The sequence below is a fragment of the Haliaeetus albicilla genome, chromosome 14, assembly GCF_947461875.1.
Source record: "Haliaeetus albicilla chromosome 14, bHalAlb1.1, whole genome shotgun sequence".
Classification (NCBI taxonomy): Eukaryota; Metazoa; Chordata; class Aves; order Accipitriformes; family Accipitridae; genus Haliaeetus; species Haliaeetus albicilla.
Window position 1 is genome coordinate 3,015,018 of NC_091496.1, and position 18,198 is coordinate 3,033,215.

Sequence of the window (18,198 nt, forward strand, 5' to 3'; positions counted from 1 at the left end):
GGGATGAATTGGAGCAGGGGGACAGAGAAGAGGGAATGGGAAGCGGGGTAAGGGTATTGAAATTACAACAGAGAGGGGAAATTTGGGCTAAATAACTCTGGAAAGATTCCTGTAACTCACTGGGGGTTGGTGACCTAGTGTCTAAAGCCAGATGCTAACACAGACCGGAGTATATACCAATGGGAAGGAGCCCTGGCAATAAAGCCAAGAGAGGGATCAGTCAGACCCTGCAGGTCTGTGGCTCCTGCCGGTTGCTGGGTTTGTTCCCTGGGACAGTGTGAAAGAAGATTTTGCTTCCCTCAAAAGCCATCCAAACAAGTGGTAAAAAAAATGAAAGCAAGCCTCACCTCTGGTTGACACTGCATTGTAGCTGCTAAAGGGCTAGGAGATGTGGGAGACATTAGATAACTGATGCAAATGTAATTTAATAAATGTCCTACTAAGAAATCTGCCAAAAAAAGTACACCTGCAAGGACTGGCAGGGAAGTTAAGGGAGTTGCCAGAAGCTGTGCAGCAAATCAGTGGCAGAGGAGAAAGGGCACCTTGCACAGCTTCGCTCCGTGCCAGGACACCCCGGGTTTCCCAGATAAACCAATGTGCAGACTCCTGAGACTCCAAAGACGTGCTGGACAAAGCACAAATGGAGGATGGCTTGGACGGATCCCTTCAAGGGCTTTTTCTCTACCCATCATTAGAAATTGGTTGCAAAGATGCTGCAACCCGAAGGGAAGGTAGTGGCTGGTAACCAAGTGACACAGTCCCGCTCTCCCCTGCAAACTTCTTCTTCTCTTGCAGTTTTTTTTGGAGCATTTTTGTCTCATTTTCTATCAACATGACCCTTCCTGTGGCTGGTAAAACTGCCAAAAATCTGATAGTGCAACAACCCCAGCAGCCAGCACCCAGACTGAAAACTGCCCTTAGGGGCAGAGCTCACCCCGGGATGTCAGGAGTGACAATGCAGAGCCCTGGACCACTTTTAAAACAGCTTGCAATGAATTTTTCCACCCTCCAAAAGCATGATAAAGACATCCTTTGTCAGCGGCAGGGACGGTGACAGCTACCCAGGAGAGGCCAATTTTCTTTCAGATGTCAGCAGAGCAGGGCAAGTTGTTTAAACTTCCAACACCTGAAAGACTGGAGGGCAGAAGACGGTGAAAAAGAGACCTGGAGGAACAAGTTCGTAAGCCAGCAGCCCTCTCCCTGGTGGTTTTTGTTTTGGTTTGTTTTGTTTTTAGGATTTCACCCAGTTTTAGGGCTTTCCAGAGCTGCCACCAAGCGCGGTCGCTGCAGATGGCGCTGCGATGTAGGTTTTTAGCGGTGCCTGCGCTCGGCACAAGCCCGCAGCTCTAACAAGCAGCTCGGGCTTTCGCAACTTAAATACCATGTTGGTTTAACAAACTTGTAAAATGGCGCGGGAGAAAAGAAAACAAGACCAAAAAAGCCCCCCCCCCCCCCCCCAACTTCTTACAGTACCCTTTTTTCTTTCTTTTTTCCTTTTTTCTTTTTTTTTTTTAATTGGCTCCCCTGCTTTGTCACTGGGGGCTGTTGAGTCTTAAAGCGTACTGATGTACGTCCTCGGAAAAATAGGTGTTTTCTGCTCTTTGGGTGTTGTTGGACGTGACCCCTGTGTGTAGCTCGGATAACAAGGCACAAAACGAAAGGATGCTGACCCACTTGCCGGCACGGGGGAACCGCAGAGGGCTGCGGCTGTGCTGTTGGCATCCAGGACTTCACAAGCAGTGGGGACCAAAAGGAGTGTTTTGGGGCAGGGGGGCAGAAATCAGGCATGGGAGGTTGTCTGGGTGGAGACAGCGTGATTTTGCCTCTTCCCAGCTGATGCTGAGAGCAGCTTTAGTGCTGTTCGGTGCTAAGACCCAGTGGGTTTTCCCCCGGGAGTGGGGCAATGGGGGTCCCCAGTGTCTCTCCGGTGGGACCCATGATCTCTGCTGGCACTGTGGCCAGGGGCAAAATATCCACTTGATGACAACAGGGTGAGCCTGAGCCCTCCTTGTCCTTGGGCCCTTTTACTGCAGTTATTCACAGGTCAGGGGAGGTCATTTGGGTTTTCCAGCCCTAACCCTTTTCCGCCCCCACTGCCTAGTTCATGAAAAGGCCTATAAATAAAGTCTCATTTGTCACTCACTCCTTTATGAACCCAAACAGTGCAGGGATATATTGACTCATGCCATTGTCTTAAGAAGCAGAAAGAATTCTTATTAATTTCTTCCTCCCCGCCAGATAGCGGGAAGTAATCTCAGCGTATCCAGATTATCCCTTTTTAGCAGAACAGCCCGCTTTTAAATGCAAGACCAAATTTCCGAGAGATTTTCATATGTTTTATTAAATGGAGCTGCAAGCCAGACTGGACATTAAATAATACTGTACTGCTCACAACAGCAGTGATCTTTAGAGGTTACTAACCTGCCATTGTATCTCTCAGATTTCTGTCTCGCTCTTCTGTTGTCATTTTGCTGTGTTATTACTCTTCAGGCTTCACATAGTATTCATTTCTCTGAATGAAAACAAATGCCTCCTTGCAAAAGGCAGGAGATAAAGAATAATAAATACATTTTATGCACCACCTTAAAAAAAAAGGGCTCTGAATCCCCATCCATCCATCAGGAAATGTAAACCAGAGCTCAGGCAAAACACACACGTGCACACAGGCACGCGCCAGAGAGATAAAACTTGTTTTAAGGAAAACATGATATTGTTTAAAAATAAATATCTCGGAGGATGCAAATAGACAGCCCCCGGCCCCCGTGTCTTGTGGCATAAATTTAAGATAATTAAAAATACAAAGCTTGGATTAAGCCTGATTTCTGTGAATGGTAGAGGCTGTGGGGAGGAGGGGGAGTCCTGCTGCGCAGCGTACCTCCCGAGAGGCGATCCCTGCCTCTGATCACGGCTATTGCTTGCCGCCAGCGGTGGGACCCCCTTTTACCAGCCACCCCCTGCATCCCTGCTGGATGCCTTCATCTTTTACGGGGTAGGGGGGAAGCTGCGGGATCACCCCCAGGGTTTTCACCTCCCAGCCCTGACGTGAGCACGGCCAACACCTCGGAAAGCAGAGAAGGTCTCGCCAGTCGCTTCCCCTTCGCATCCCCTCTTCCCTAGACCTTCGCGAGGCGCCCATCCTCGCGGCATTGGGGCTCCCCGATCTCTCCGGGGAGGCAGCCCTGTTGCTACGTGCTGCTATCGACGCCCTTAGAACCCCGCTTTCCTTCCCACCATCTGCCGCCAGCTCTGCTTTCGGCTCCAGGAGAGCCCTGCTATTATCTGCAGAGAGGAGTTCAGGTCTCTGCACGGCTGGGGGGGGAATGAACTTGTAGAGTGGGGTCTGCTTCGTGGGGCAGCCAGGCCGGCAGCTTGCTGGACACAAAACTCAGGCAGTAAGCGCTAAGAGGTGGTTTTTTTTTAAAAAAATACTATTATTCTTGCGGCTGCCAGGAATTAACTGAAGACCCGGCAGGCAGAGCAGCTTGCGGTCGCTCTCTAGGATTACTGCTCACCCAAGCTGAGAGACTGATCTTCCTCTGAGCCTCCCTTCGCCCGCTCTGATCCGTTCCCCTCCGCGGTCTGTCCTGGCCGGAGGAGAGCAGCGGGGCACACACCGGAGAGCGAAGAGGGAGGCAGATGCCAGCCAGAGCCGCGATGCCGGGAAGGGCTTTTCTGGGGAAGGTGCTGGAGGGAGCCAGAGAGATGCGTTTGATTCCTTGAGGTTGGTTATTATTTTTTTTTCTCTTTTTTTTTTTTTTTGGGGGGGGGGGTGGGCAGCGACATTTCCCAATTAGCCCAATCAGGCTGGAGAGATCCTAGGTGTCAGTAGTGAGTAGGAGCGAGGGAAGGCACCCGGAGGAGAAATCAAGGCAGCCGGAGTTGCAGCCGTGGGAGAGCGGTGGCCCCGCTCCCGTCCCTGTCCCCGTCCCCATCCCCATCCCCTGCAAACTTTAGGACGACGAAAAGCGGCTTGGGGGTCCCCCCTCCAGGGACAACCTGCGCCCCTCCGCCTTCTCCCCTCTCCCAGAGGTGGGTGGGCTGGCGAAAGGAGAAGCGACTGGCCACTCTCCCTGCAAAAAAAAAAAAAAAAAAAAGAGAAAAAACAGAAAGGGATTTTTATTGGCGTTTTTATTTTTAAAAATTATTATTATTATTGTCCCTCCCCGGCGTGCTGGGCTCGCGTTCCCACCTCACTTCCACACCTCTCCGTCTTTTTTTTTTTTTTTTTGGAAGAGAAGGAGGGGGGGGGTGCGTGTGTGTGCGTGTGTCTGTGGGTTGTTGGGTTTGGGTTTTTTTTTTTTTTGGCGAAAAGAGCCTGGGTGTCAAAACCCTTTCCCGCAGCCACCATTGGAGAGGAAGGCTGGGGAGGAAGGGCTGGCGAGACAGCCGCAGTGCGAGCCCTCCCCGGCGGGCACTCAGCGCCGCGGAGCCGGGCTCGGAGGAACCGGGAGCCGGGTTCGGAGAGAACCGGGCACGGTTCTGTAGCTCATCCCCTGCCTGCAACCCTCCTGCCAGCTCGGCTGCCTGTCTTTGCTCTCCCCCCCCCGCCTTCCACTCCCTTGCTGATTTAGAGGCGGGGGGGGGGGGAAGGGCTGGGGGAGGGAGGGAAGGGGGTGATTTGGGGGGGGGGGGAGTGAAAACTGGAGCTGCGGTTCTCCCCCCCCTCCCTTTCCACCCCCCCTCGGCTCTGGGCGAGCCAGACACGGTTTGCCCAGTGCAGAGAGAGGGGCTCCGTGTTCCGCCTCCGTGGAGTATTTGGGATTGGAGGGAGAGACACACACACACACACACACACACACACACAGAGACCATCTGCAGTGTCAATGCGGCGCCTGCTCTGAAGACTGAAGTGGGGGGAAAGGAGAGGAGAAAAAAAAATTTATATATATATATATATATATATATACACCAAAACCCACCCAAAGCAAGCGAGGAGCCTGCCCAGGTAAGGAGCCCCCCGCCCGGGCAGCGGGAGATGCCCCGGAGGATGCCCCGGAGTCAGCGGTCCCTGCCCTCCGCACCTGGCAGGATTTGGGGGGGCCCTGGGAGATGCCCCCCCCTCCTCCCCTTGCTTTCTGCCCACCCCCGGGCGGCGGGGAGGGGGTCGGGGCTGGCGGGCAGGGACCCCCGCGGACAGCGGCTTGAGCCGGGGGGGGGGGGTCGGTTTGGGAGGATGCTGTTGGGGGGGGTAGCAGCGGAGGGGACGTGGTGCCTGGTGTGTGTCCCCCCCCGAGTCCCCGATGGCTTCTTCTCCATGCACAAGGCTCAACTTTTCTCCCCGGAGGTAGCGGCTCCAGCGTGGCAGCCTGTCCCTCATCACCTCCGGCCATCCGCGGCTGCGGATTTTCCTCCTCTCCGGGGGGGGTGTGTGTGTATGTGTGTGTGTGGATTTTTTTTTTTTTTCTTCGGGCGAAGGGCTGGAAGCATTTGCAAACTTTTCCTGCTCCCGAAGAGGTTGCAGCTGGACGGGGTTGGAGGCAAAGCCTTTTTTTTCCCGGGGAGGAGCAGCCCCTCCCGGGTGACCGGTAGGATGGGGACAGGGGCCACCCCCGGCGGGGAACACCTAGGAGGGAAGGGGGGACCCCCCCCAACCCGTCCTTTCCCTTCGTGCAAGGTGCCGGAGAGTTTGCCCAAATCCCGGCTGCGGAGTCAGCGCCGATAACCCTCCCTCCTCCGTGCGTGTGTGTGCTGCAACCGAACCCTGCGTATTGATGCTCTTCGTTCATCAGACATATGCCCTTAAATGCTGTAGACAGGGAGAAGTGATCTAAACAGCGGGCCGCACACGGCTTTTTTTTTGGTGGAAATATAATACTCCGGCAGCAGATGAGTTCCTCCCAGATAAACAAACCCACTTGCTCAGCCCCAGCAGGGCTCAGTGCTGTTTGGGTTTGTAGCGGTTGCATGTGGCTGCTCCATCCCCAGCCCGGAGGAAAACCCTCCTCCTGGGGCCCCGTCTGCTCCCCGTACTGGGAAGGACTGGAGCGTTTGCCGTGCCGGATTCGGGTGTGGGACCCGCAGGTCTCACCTGAGTAGAAGGGACCAGGTGGAAAACGGGTGGCCGTGCTCCTCTCCCGTAAAACTTCCACCCCGTCTCTGCTCCCCTTTGCTTTCCAGCCCTGATGCCTGGCCAAAGAGCTCGCTGGAAACGCACCTGATTTTTTTTTATTATTTTTTTCATGGCTTCCCTCCGGCACGGGGATGCGATGCTTGGGATGCGAGGGTTTGGGGGTCTCAGGCTTCCCAGGTCGGGGGGGGGGGAGCGGTGCGGAGAGGGGAGGTTTGGCCCGGGACCCCGGGGACAGCCGGGCGATGCTCTGCTTCTGCTGGGGGGACAAGGAACAGCGGCAAGGGGATTTTTTACAGCCGATGAAACCGCTCGCAGCCTTCTAGGGACTTATCTTGAGCGTGCACCAGCCCCGCATGGATATTTCGGAAGGCGTAAAGCGTGCTAACTTATTTTCTTTCTCTCTGTTTCACCCGGGTCTTGCTTAGGGAAGCTGGTTAAATCCGCGAGCGGGTGGGACCAGCGGAGAACGGGGTTGCTTTTGCCTTCGCCGTGTCTGTGATTTTAATTACAGCGTGTGCCTCCCGGTGTGAGATGAGGTGCTCCCTCCCTCTGGCTAAGCCACTGTCTTAAGGTCTGGGGGATGCGAGCAGCAGCGTTCCCTTTGTGGTTTCCTTGCCTTGGGAAGTGTGTGTGTGTGTGTTTGTGTGTGTGTGTGTGTTTGTGTGTGTTTGGGGGGGGACACCCTTCACTAGAGCTGGGCTTCAAGCGGTGCAACAGATGCGTGTCTGCTTTTCGTGTGCAGCCAGGTTTAAACGTGCAACCCCAACCCCGTCAGGAAAACCTGGGATATTCTTCCCTCCTCTGCCCAGACCCATCCTCCATAGGGGTGGTGTCTCCTTTCCAAAAGGACCAGTCCAAGGCTTTTCCTTTCTGTCCCATCTTAAATGCGCAGCGCTCGGCGATATCAATAAAATGCAAAACAAATGACAGCCGCATGATCTAAGTGTTGTTTATGTCCAAGATGGGCGTTTTAAAATACAGGCTGATGATCAAACACGGTGCCGTTGGGAAGCTTTTGCTTGATGATTGTAACTGCCTTGTAGGCGCTGAAGACTGGTGTTAAATCTGTTCAGTGTGCAATCCGGCACCTGGCTAGTGGAGGAATGAGTGCTATTGCAAATCCTAAGAGAGATGCTGAACTTCTCCACGGGGAGAGGAAATATTCGAGCCTTTCCTCATGCATTCACCTGCCAGCATCCTTCTCTGCATCCGCAGCGAGCCTAGTGCTAGACAGCCTGGAAATGTGGCAAAGCAAAGGGCTCAGCGCAGGCATGAGAGCGGCTATCTGCCGCCGGCAAGGCAGAAACCCTCTTTGGCAGCCAGATCCCGGGGGACAGTGGGCTGCCGGAGCCCGTTTTGTGTCGACTCCTCTACTTCTGCAGGGTGAGGAAGGGTGGAGGGATGCTGGAGCCCCTTTTGTGTTGCATCTTTTTCCTTTTACTGAATTGCTTTGTCTCTGTCTTCCAATTTCCTCGATGTTGAGCAGTTGCAATAAAACCTACCTCCTTCCCGGAGTGCTGGGGTTTGATTTGCGCGCTCACATGCCCCACGGTGAAAAGCCTTCTACGTCTTACGATACTTGGGTATGCTGAGGGTTAACGCTGTGTAGGAATTAATTTCTTGTTTGGAAAGGAACTCTGAAAAGCTTCCTAAAAAGCTGACAATGAAGCTGGCACGGTAGGCTCGTGCTCCGCGTTGGGATCCTACGTGGGGAGGGTGTTAGAGGTAGGGCTTTTGAGTTTTGGAGTTAGCGGTGCCAGAGTTTGCGGCTTGGCATTGCCTACAGGTGTTTTTGAGCAGAATGGCATGCTGTCCTAGGAGTCACTTGGCTCTTCTTGATTTCTTATTTGCAATACCCCCTTAAAGTGAGGACCCACAGAGCTGAGACTGAGACCCAGTGTCACCCCTTTGCAGCCACAGTGCTGGGACTCAAAAGTCTCACGTCCTGCCCATGAATTCCCCTCCCCAGCTAGGGTTGCAATTTGGATTATGACTGTTTCCCATAGTAAAGCCCTCAAACTGCTTGATGCTCAAATAAAAAGCCCTTTCTGGTCCCCACCAGGGTGACGAGAGGCTTCAGAGGGCTCTTTCTTACTCCCTCCTTCTTGCTTGCAAGACTCAGTTAATGGACACCAACCGCTCCAGGCACCCAAAGCAATGAGACTTCCCGTCTGTGCAGTCTGGGCAACCCACTGACTTACTGCAGGGTATCAGTGATGAGTGTGCTTCCCTGCATGACTGTCTTCGGGTGAAAAGCACTTTACATCCCTTATGTTTGAGCTCTCAAGGAGCCTGCGACCAAAAATACGGAAATAAATACATAGGGCTCCCCAGACCTTTTTCACTCAGAAATCTGAAGTATTTTAAAACAGAAAGTATTCTCATTCCCCTGGTTCAGGTTGGGAAACTGAGGCACGGAGAGGCAAAAGGCTCAGTCTGCATTTATTGATGGGAATCCTCACTCAACCCCATGAAATACAAACTGAACCCCAAGTGGTACTTGGAGCAGTGAGCGGTCCCCTGCCCTTGAGCCTATGCCTCAACAGCCAAGAGCGGTGCTTGGCCAGAACAGGACACTTCCAGGACTGAAATTTTTCCAGTTAAAATGACAAAATATCATCTTGGGTTAGTGCATTGGCCAGGGGACAGCTGTGCTCTCATGAACCTTGGTTCCCGTATCTTTAATAGTGGGTACAAAATGCTTTTAATCACCTTTGGGAATGGAGAGATCATTGCAAAAATGAGATGTGATGTGATACTGACAGTTTGCGTGGCAATTTTCTGGAATTGGCATTCCTCTTTGTTGTTTTCCTTTTTTTGACTCATCCCACTAGAACTGTCTGGTTTTCTTTGTTCTTTGTTGGTGCATGTGCTCTGCTATGTTTGGCTCATCCTTGCTTAGTTGCGCCTCATAAGGTTCTGAGCAGCCACCCAGGTAAGGGGTGCCAAGTCTCTGCGCTGCATCCCCTGCAATGGGAGCCAGTGTAGTGTGGCATCTGTCCTGCAACCCTTCCCTTTGCAAAAAACCCAAAACTCTCTGTGAGCCCTTAGAGATGCTCTGAAGGCTTTGAATGGGCACCCTTTGGTTTGGAAACCCAATGGTCATTTCATTTTAGACATGCCTAGTCCATGCAGCTCAGTGCTCCAGCTAACGTGAACCTTGCTGGGGACACGCGCTCTTCAAAGGTGATTCCTGGAGCCATGGAGGAAGCCAACTCTTTGCTGAAGTATAATGTTCCCAGCTGTTTCTCTCTCAAATATTAATGTTTGTAGAAGACACCAAGTTCTCAGGGCTGGAGGAGAGCCTGAAGACCTGAGCCCGAGCAGTGATTGGGTTGAAACCTCCATCCCCACTATGCTGCCTATCAGCTGGTGGCTTTGACCTTACTTGGGGGGCATTTCAGTAGAAAGAGAGAGGTCATTTGCAGACTCTGTGACTTGCTTTTACTCCAGGCTTCGTGCCGGCAAGGCTTTCCAGTGTTTTTTTAAATACTGCATGCTGTGAAACAGAAATCCAGACCCAAAAGCCAAGAGGCTGAGATTCACAGGCTTCTTTTGCATAGGAATAAACAAAAACTGCCGCTGAGCGTGGCTGGATTTGCACTGGTGACCCAGAAGGGAAAATTTGCATTGCCATCTCCCTCAGCTTCTATATCCGATCTCTTGAGTTTCCTTCCAACTATATTATCCATACACGAGTGGTCTGCTGGGGCTTTCCCACCAAGCCATTAGCAATAAATCTAGGGATGCTGACTGGCACTTGAATTTGTGTTGTCCTTCTGACAGGACGAATGTGTGGATCTAATCCAGATAATATGGGATAGGTTTCCATTACAGGCATTTGCATGATATATACTCACACGCTTCCCCCTCCTCTGAGCTCATGCAAGGGCCAGAGGAATAAATCTTGATGCTTGGTGAACCCTCGCAGCCAATGCTGCACCAAATGCATGTAAATGTTTGCAAAATGAGCCACCCCGACCTGCTTGTTATTTCTCCTTGAGCATAAAACACTACATGGGGAAGGAAACGTGAGGGTGGTGGAGGTTTCTTTAATCCCAGTATTGTTTTCCTTTGAAATAGTGAAGTGATGCTGGACTCGGGACTGCGTGTAATGGTTAATATTTATATACTTGTTGTTTCTTCTGAAGTGAGGAACGTGCACTTGCCACCCGCAGCCCCCTGACGCTCATTCATGAAGAGCCTCACTGGTGAGTGTCTCGGCGTTAAACTGTTTGGTGACTTGAGTTTAGAGTTATAGGATTCGGAGCGAGGAATTAGCAGTAAATCAAAGCCTGGATGGCTTCGTACTCAACTGCAGCAAGATTTAAATTAAAAATATCTTGCCGAGAAGAAGTACTCATAAGTCAAGCACTGGCGTTGCGTCAGTCTGGGCTTCGGCGGTGAGAGCTCGTCCCCTTTGAAACAGAAACCACGAGGAGCCCACATATTGATCCCCAGCTGAACTGGGAAATTGCCACTTCATTTCTTCTATTAATGTTCTTTCTTTCCCTTCCTTTTTGCCTTTCTCCTACCCCCCAAAGGGAAGATGGTCGTGCTGGGAAGTTGGGAAAAGGTTTGCACATTCGCCGCACGTGCGTGTGGCCCTGTTTGACTTGGTTAGAGCATATTTGATTGTGAAAAGGGATTTATTTGTTTTTTGTGGCAGGGGATTTGTCTATAATGTAGTGCTGGAAAGAAAACTCATTTAGAGACTAAGGAGGTGTATCCTGTTACAATTGCCTATTGATGGAATAGCAAGTGCTTGGTGTGCAACACAGCTTTATTTTACTTTAGGGAAACTTATTCTGGGCTGCCAAAGGGAGACTTTGATTTGCCAGAGAGCTGTCCCATGGCACTCAGCAAGTCCCTTGGCTTTTTGTTTCCCCATCTGTCAAATGGGGGTGGTCTTGTAGAAGCGACTGGCCCTTTAGCCATCATCAAATAGTCATTTTGCTCTAATGACCTTTACAAATTACTCACTTTTTGTACGTAAGTGAGATGATAAAACCAGGGAGGTTCTGGCTGGGAACTCACTCAGCAGCCTGAGGAACAGCATCATGTACACGGCTAATAGTCACTAACGGCCACTGTCCCATCCCTGGGCAATGTCAACTTCTTCAGCTGGCTGGGAAGAGGCTTGCAGAGGTGGTGAGGAGCAAGAGGCTGTTCTACACTGGAGGAAAAGGCTTTGTCACTACGGCATTGCCAGGGAAAGGAGGTGAGCTGGGAATACGACCACACCAGTTGTGGAGCTAATCAAAGGCTTTTGCTTGGATTTTTCTTTAATGGGAAAATTAAGGGAAAAAAAACTCAAACAAACCTCACACCCAAATTAGGATGGGCATGTCTGCTTGCCTTGCTAGCTTTATAAAAGTCAGTTTCTGGGCTGTTTTGGGAAAGCCCTTTTATCGATCAGGGTTTTGATGCACATTTCTGGTTCTTGCTAAAAGCAGAGCAACACATGGAGTTTTGTAAGCTGTTACCCTGAGATGTCTGTGTGTTGCAGGGGGGGTATTTGCATGGCTAATTTTGGGCATTTCCTCCTTTTGGTTGTGTCTCACCCTTTGTACTCTCCCCTTCGTGGTGTCCTGGCTGGATGGGGGGGAAGAGGGGGGGTTGTCCCATGCCACAGTTCCCTTCCCTTCCAGCCACCCTGGAGCCCCAGGGCTCGTTTGGAGGGTTGCAATGACTTCGACGCCTGGTGCTTTTGAGGCTGCATACCCCCATCACCCCTTGGACCCCAGGCTTCACCTCTCCAGAGCACCCAGTGCCCTCCCAGACAGCTACCCTGGGGAGGGCAGTGCTCAGGGGCAACCTGGAGGGTGACTTGGTGGTTTAAGTCCCAGCTCTGCCTCCACCGAAGCCACCTCCAGGAGGGCGATTGCCTCCTCACCCTGAAGAAGGCAGGATGAGCTCTGAGTTTTCCTCCTGCGCTTAGCTGCTATGGTGATGAGTTGCTATAGAAACACATAGTTAGCATTATTATTTATTATTGAAAGGTGCTTCTTTTCATCTCTTAAACGCAGGGTTGTGCCAAGAAGAGCCCGATGCCGGGTATGGGATACTGCCCACCCTGTCCGCACAGGTTGGTGGGTTACGCTTCCCGGCAATCCAGGCTTTAGCCACGCTGGAGGCAAGCAACCGTGCTGTGCTGGCCCAGCGGGCTGATCTGGTTAAACAAATCCCCCCAGTATGTTCCCGTCACAGGTTCCTTCCTTCGTCAGATCCATCCTTTGGAGGGGGATTTGAGTGAAGCGTTTCATTATAATGAGCTTAGTTATTTCCAAACTAGTAATCGCATGTCACCATTTGGCGCAAAGGGTTTGCATTAAGTTCTGTAATAATATGTCTATTCATCCATCACAAATACTATATTCACAGGACCTTGTAGTGATTGCCTGGTAAATACCTTCTCTTATCTCTTTGCATGTGCTGCTCCTTGCTTGCTGAAGTCCCCCCCTCTCTGCAAACCCATCCCTCCGCACCGGGAGGCAGGGAAGCTCCTCCGGTGCTCCTGTCCCAGGCTCCTGCTCTGCCTGAGCCCTCCCTGGAGCTGGGCACTCAGCCAGGCTGTGCAGGGGAGGCCCCCCCCCAGGGCTGGCTGCAGCCTGCAAGATGCCAAGGAGAACAAGAGGTGCTGAGGGTATCGCTCTGCCTGCCCTAACTATCGCTTTCCAGCTGCCCTGGGTGGGACAAAGCCTGGTTCGGGGGGGTCTTGCTCCCCAGGAATGGGTGCGGGGGGTAGGAGCGTGTATCTTCTGTAAGCTGGGTGCTGAGCAATGCTCTGGCTGAGAGTTGCAGCAGGGGCAGCTGCAAGAAGCCCATTCGTACACAGCCACGGGTTTGGGGAACGCACGGCCGGGCAGCGCGGCGGGGATGCAAAGCCAGACGCCTGGGTCTCCTGCCTGCAGCCACCGGGTTCACGGCTTCTCCTCGAAGCTGGCAGCGCTGCAGAGGTGGCTCTGCAAGGAAACCTCCCTCCATCCTTCTGTCCTTCACACCCTGGCAGCCCTGAGGATGCTGCAGCCGCTGCAGAGGGGCCAGGAGGTGAACGCTGGGAGGATGGAGGGATATCTGGAGGCACCAGGAGGACCGGGGCTGCTTTTCTTCTTTGGCTGGGGCAGGGGAAGGCTTGCAGCAGGGATTAGCTGTGCAGTTCTTCTTTCTTCCCCTCCTAGCTCTAAAGGACTCCCTGGAAAATGCCTGGTGGGGGGAAAAAAAAAAAAAAAAAAAAAAAAAAAGGAAAACAACACAGCTTTTCTCCATGCAGGATTAACAACTCGGAGGTGAAGTTTCAGGGCTGCTCGGTGTAGCTGCAGGGGGGATGGCTCAGCCCCTCCTCGCACAGCTGCTGCAGGTGCAGCGCTGGGTTCTCTGTGCAGCTGCTGCAGATGCTCCCCCGGAGGGACGAGCCCCTGCAGGGTGTGGAGGGATGCAGGAATGGCTGGACCAGTGCAGGATGCTGGACGTGGAGGGACTTGGGCGTGGGGAAATCTCTGCTGTTGCTTGCAGAGCGTGGCCCTTGAAGTTCTTTGAATTCCTCTTGGTCTCCACCTTCCCCAGCCAGCCAGGCTGGAACTGGGAAACATCCTTCCCAGCCTTTAAGGAAACAAAAGGAGGCTCTTTAAAGCACTCCCTTGAGCAGGAATAAAACACCTTCCTTTGCAGAGCCCGTTTCATTGCTTGAAGTCAATCCCTTTGGGCTTTGTATTTTCCTTCTTGGAAGCCGGGCTCCCTGTGGAGAAGAGAAAAAAACACCTGGGGTGCAAGAGCAGGGCTCAGGGTGGGGGGCAGAGGGGGCCTTCCAGGGAAGTGTAGGTTGGAGGTGGAGGGGAGGATGGGGGGGTCCACTGTGGGGGTCTAGAGGGCTGAATGCTCCCCCCTCATTGTGCCAGAAACCCCTGCAACCCACCCCGCAAGTGCGGTGTTCAGTCGTTAGCGTAGGGTCGCATGGGGCATCCGTTTGGAATCACCCTGCTGAAGTGGGAGACGCTCCTGCACGTCCTGCACGTGCCAACCCCTCTCCTGCTCCTGGTGAATGAAGCATAGCACTAAATGGGATTTCTCTGAAAGGAAGCCGGCTGTGGCACAGGAAAGCTTGCTATGTTTTGGTCAGGTCACCCCTGTTGATGTGGGCCTGGGGGGGGGTCGTGTTTTGCTTTTACCACCCTTTTTTCTGCACCCTGACCTGCAGCCAGCTGCTTGGATATGGGGTTGTGACACCGATGCATTTAGAGAGAAGTCATCCAAACGGTGGCATGGACTGGGGCCTGGTGTGGGGTGTCCCCTTGGATCCCACCAACCGTGAGACCATCAAGTCTCATGTTTCTCTCCATATCTGCTTGAGGGCAGAGTCATTTTGGCTGCTGGACTCGGAGAATCTTTACAGCCTCTGGCTTTCCCTGCCTGGCTTCTGCAGGGGCTCCAAGAGACCAGGAGCTGCTCACCTTGGCCAAGCAAGGGCAGGAGGCAGGAGGCATCCTTGGAGCTGCACCCCTCTGCCTGGGTGAGGGATGGAGAAGGGAGGCGAGAGAGGTGAGCCATGCGCAGCAGGAGCTGGATGCTAAAACCAACGCCTGTCAGAGGCATTCAGGAGGGTTTTTTGACTCCCTTATAATGGAGTCGCTGCCCTTGCCTGCCTCAGCAAGGCAAACAGCTCAAAGGGATGCCTCTGAATGAAAGTAACAACTTTTAGGACAAATTTCTCTCTGCATAATATCTCAAAGAAAGCAGGGAAAGGAAATGGCAAGCGGGCATAATTAGGTAAGTATTACCCATTAGGAAGGGGAAGGAGCTATCAACTCGATTTCCATTTCCTTCTTATTTTACATGCCTGATTCTTCCGCCTCTCCAGGAGGCGGTGTGTGCAGTAGGTCTCTCCTTAGCTTGGAGAAGTAAATAATCAGAACATGATGCGCTCTGAAGCTCTTTTCAAAGCTTTCCAAATCTGGACTAAACTGAGGATTTTTAGCATCTTCACAAATCTGCATTTTCCAGCATCCGTGAGACCTGGTGGGGACTTATTTCCCACCTCCATGCTGAGGAACCAAGGTGCAGGCAGGGAGCGGGGCTTGTGTATTCTCAGTGTGACCTGCTTGTCTGTACATATTTCTTTCTGTTTTACCTATTCTGCATGGAAGTAGAGATAACTTCTTGTCTCCTGGTTGCTTCCCAGTGTAAACCCGCGTGTTTGCAGTGTGAATCCACAGAGGTACCGGGTGCTGCACTGGGAAATGCCGTAGGGATGAGTCCCCCCCAAAGCCACCACCTGCTCCATCCCTACCCAGCATGTCCCCGTGTCCTCCCAGCCGTGGGACCCACCACTTTCCTCCCGTGTACCCAAGGTTGTTCTCCCGGCTTTACCCTCTGTTACCTCTTAGGATAACATGTCGCAGCTTGGGCTGCAATTACGGAGGCGTCAGCGGGTGCCTGTAAGACATTTTGGCAAGGATGTGGGATGGCTTGTGCACCAGCCTGAAGGAGAAGGGCTCGCCTCCCCCCTCGCCTGCCCCCCTGCTCCAGAGTCTGTAAGTGGTGTTATTAAAGGCTGTCGGGAACTGCTGTCATTGGCACAGTCAATGGCTGACACAAGGCAGCCCTCAGACTTTGACTCATCTGCAGCTCACACACACACACACACGCTCTCTCTATTACGCATGAGCCAGAGAAAAGGCAGTTGCTCCCATGCATCACCCTTTTCCCAGCTGTTTGGGCCCTTTTTTGCATTCATTTCAGAGAAGAAGTCTTGATTGTCCTACAGTGTAAGAAATTTGGGTTGCATTGTACTACCAGCACGTGCCCAGCTCTCTCATTCATTTGTAGTTGAAGCTAGGGTCCCTTTTTCCTTAAATACAACTACATGCATGCATCCATATATATATATATATTTGTATGTTTTATACATACACCTAAAAATACACATTTATATGCACATTTCTACACACAAATGCAAAATACACATGGTTACAAAATGCCAATCTGTTCACCCTGCACTTTTCACAGATTGTTGCCCATTTTTCCCACAGTTCAGGTGTATTGGGTTTGCATGGCAATGTTTTGGTAGTGGCAGGGGTTACAGGAGTGGCTTCTGTTAGAAGCTGGTAGAACCTTCCCCTGTATCTGATAGAGCCAATGCCAGCTGGCTCCAAGACGGACCTGCCACTGGCCAAGGCTGAGCCCATCAGCGACAGCGGGTAGTGCCTCTGGGAGAACAGATTTAAGTAGTGGGGGGGAAAAAACCTGTGGAACAGCATCCAGAGAGAGGAGTGAGAACATGTGAGAGAAACAACCCTGCAGACCCCCAGGTCAGTGCAGAAGGAGGGGAGGAGATGCTCCAGGCGCCGGAGCAGAGATTCCCCTGCAGCCCGTGGGGAAGACCACGGTGGGGCAGGCTGTCCCCCTGCAGCCCAGGGAGGTCCACGGGGGAGCAGATCTCCACCTGCAGCCCGGGGATGCCCGAAGGAGGCTGTGACCCCATGGGAAGCCCATGGTGGAGCAGGTTTGCTGGCAGGACTTGTGACCCCGTGGGGGACCCACACTGGAGCAGGCTGTGCCTCAAGGACTGCAGCCCGGGGAAGGGACCCGCACTGGAGCAGTTCATGATGAACTGCAGCCTGTGGAAGGGACCCCACAGTGGAGCAGGGGAAGAGTGTGAGCAGTCCTGCCCCTGAGGAAGATGAAGTGGCAGAGACAACATGTGATGAACTGACTGTAAACCCCATCCCCATCCCCCTGTGCCACTGGGGGGGAGGAGGGAGAGAAAAGGGGGAGTAAAGTTAAGCCCAGGAAGAAGGGAGGGGTGGGGGGAAGGCATTTTGAGATTTGGTTTTATTTCTTATTAACCTACTCTGATTTGATTGGTAACAAATTAAACTAATTTCCCCAAGTTGAGTCTGTTTTGCCCAAGACGGTAAATGCTGAGTGATCTCCTTGTCCTTATCTCGACCCATGAGACTTCCATTATATTCTCCCCTCCCTGTGCAGCTGAGGAGGGGAGTGATAGAGCGGCTTTGGTGGGCACCCGGTGTCCAGCAAGAGTCACATCAGAAAAGGTCTTGTAGGTCCAGGATGAGATTTCTGGAGAAGGAGGAGCAGCCTTGCTGCACAGCCAGAGTTAGGAGGGATTTAGGACAAGTCCAGTTCTCCTTTTTCCTCCAACATCCCTTGGTCAGGCGCTGGTGGGAAACAGTTTTTTCTAGCTTGCAGGAAGGAGAGGGAAGAGAGGAAAAAGTCTGAGGTTTTGCTCCGCTGCAGGACTGGGAACAGATGGTGCAATCCTGGAAAAACCTTCGTGTCTGGGAATGCAGTTTCCTTTGAGCTCGGTTGCTTTAATGCTTTTCAGGAGGTGCTGGTCCAGGATTTGCTGATTGCAAAGGGGTCACTGAGGGACTGTCAGGGGTAGAGGACGAAGGTTGTGCACCGCTTCTCATCCCTCCAAGTGGCTCGGCTGGAGCTTGGCCATGAGCACTCAAGGAGGGCAGCACAAGGTGCCACGAGCCTGGAGGAGATCCCAAGCAGATTGCGACTCGGCGACAATCTGCTTTCTCAGTCCTTGGTCGTGCACGCACTCGTGCGCACGCAGACGTGTCTGTGGCTCCTGCTGGTCGATGCGTGGGGTGCGTCCAGCCACATTTCCCCCCCAGCAGTAGCCTATGTGTCCATGCAGGCTGCTCTCCTGCTCTGCCCCCCCTCCTTCTGGGTATGTGTGTGTGTGCATAGAATAATTTTGAGGATTCTCCATACCTGCACAAGGATATGCAAAAGTTACAGTGTGATGCTTGAAGACTGTGCTCCTTTGACCTGCAATAGTGAGCTGGAAGAGAAAAACATGGACCCTTCCATGAAGCAGTTTTACTTGGTGGTTGTCCTCTCTCCTGTCTTGCTTCTCCTTCCCCAGTAACACAGGCAGCAGAAACAGCTTTATTTTATAATCAGCAAAAAGGTCTCCAGGTGCAGGTTTGTGCTCGCCTGTCTCTCTTCCACTGCTCTCTGCCAGTGGGTGCCTTACTTTGCCACCCAGAATTAGCTTCTTCCAAGGTCGTCTTGTTGCTGGGCTGAGGCAGACCATTTTACAGCAACTGCCTATTCTCAAGCACAGAAAAAAATAATCCATTCCTCAGCTCAGT

The 18,198-nt window shown here is 52.5% G+C and overlaps 1 protein-coding gene across 2 annotated transcripts in view; it reads left to right on the forward strand.

The window, feature by feature from the left end:
* Positions 1 to 2,634: 2,634 nt before the first annotated feature.
* Positions 2,635 to 18,198, forward strand: part of PLXNA4 (plexin A4) — a 455,411-nt gene continuing 439,847 nt past the window's right edge. Inside the window, exon 1 of one of the 2 annotated variants that reach the window (XM_069801537.1) lies at positions 2,635 to 3,721. The gene's annotated coding sequence lies outside the window, so the exon portion shown is untranslated. Of the gene's footprint in view, positions 3,722 to 4,690; positions 4,946 to 18,198 lie in introns of those variants that run through there. The other variant, XM_069801538.1, reaches the window with a different exon arrangement.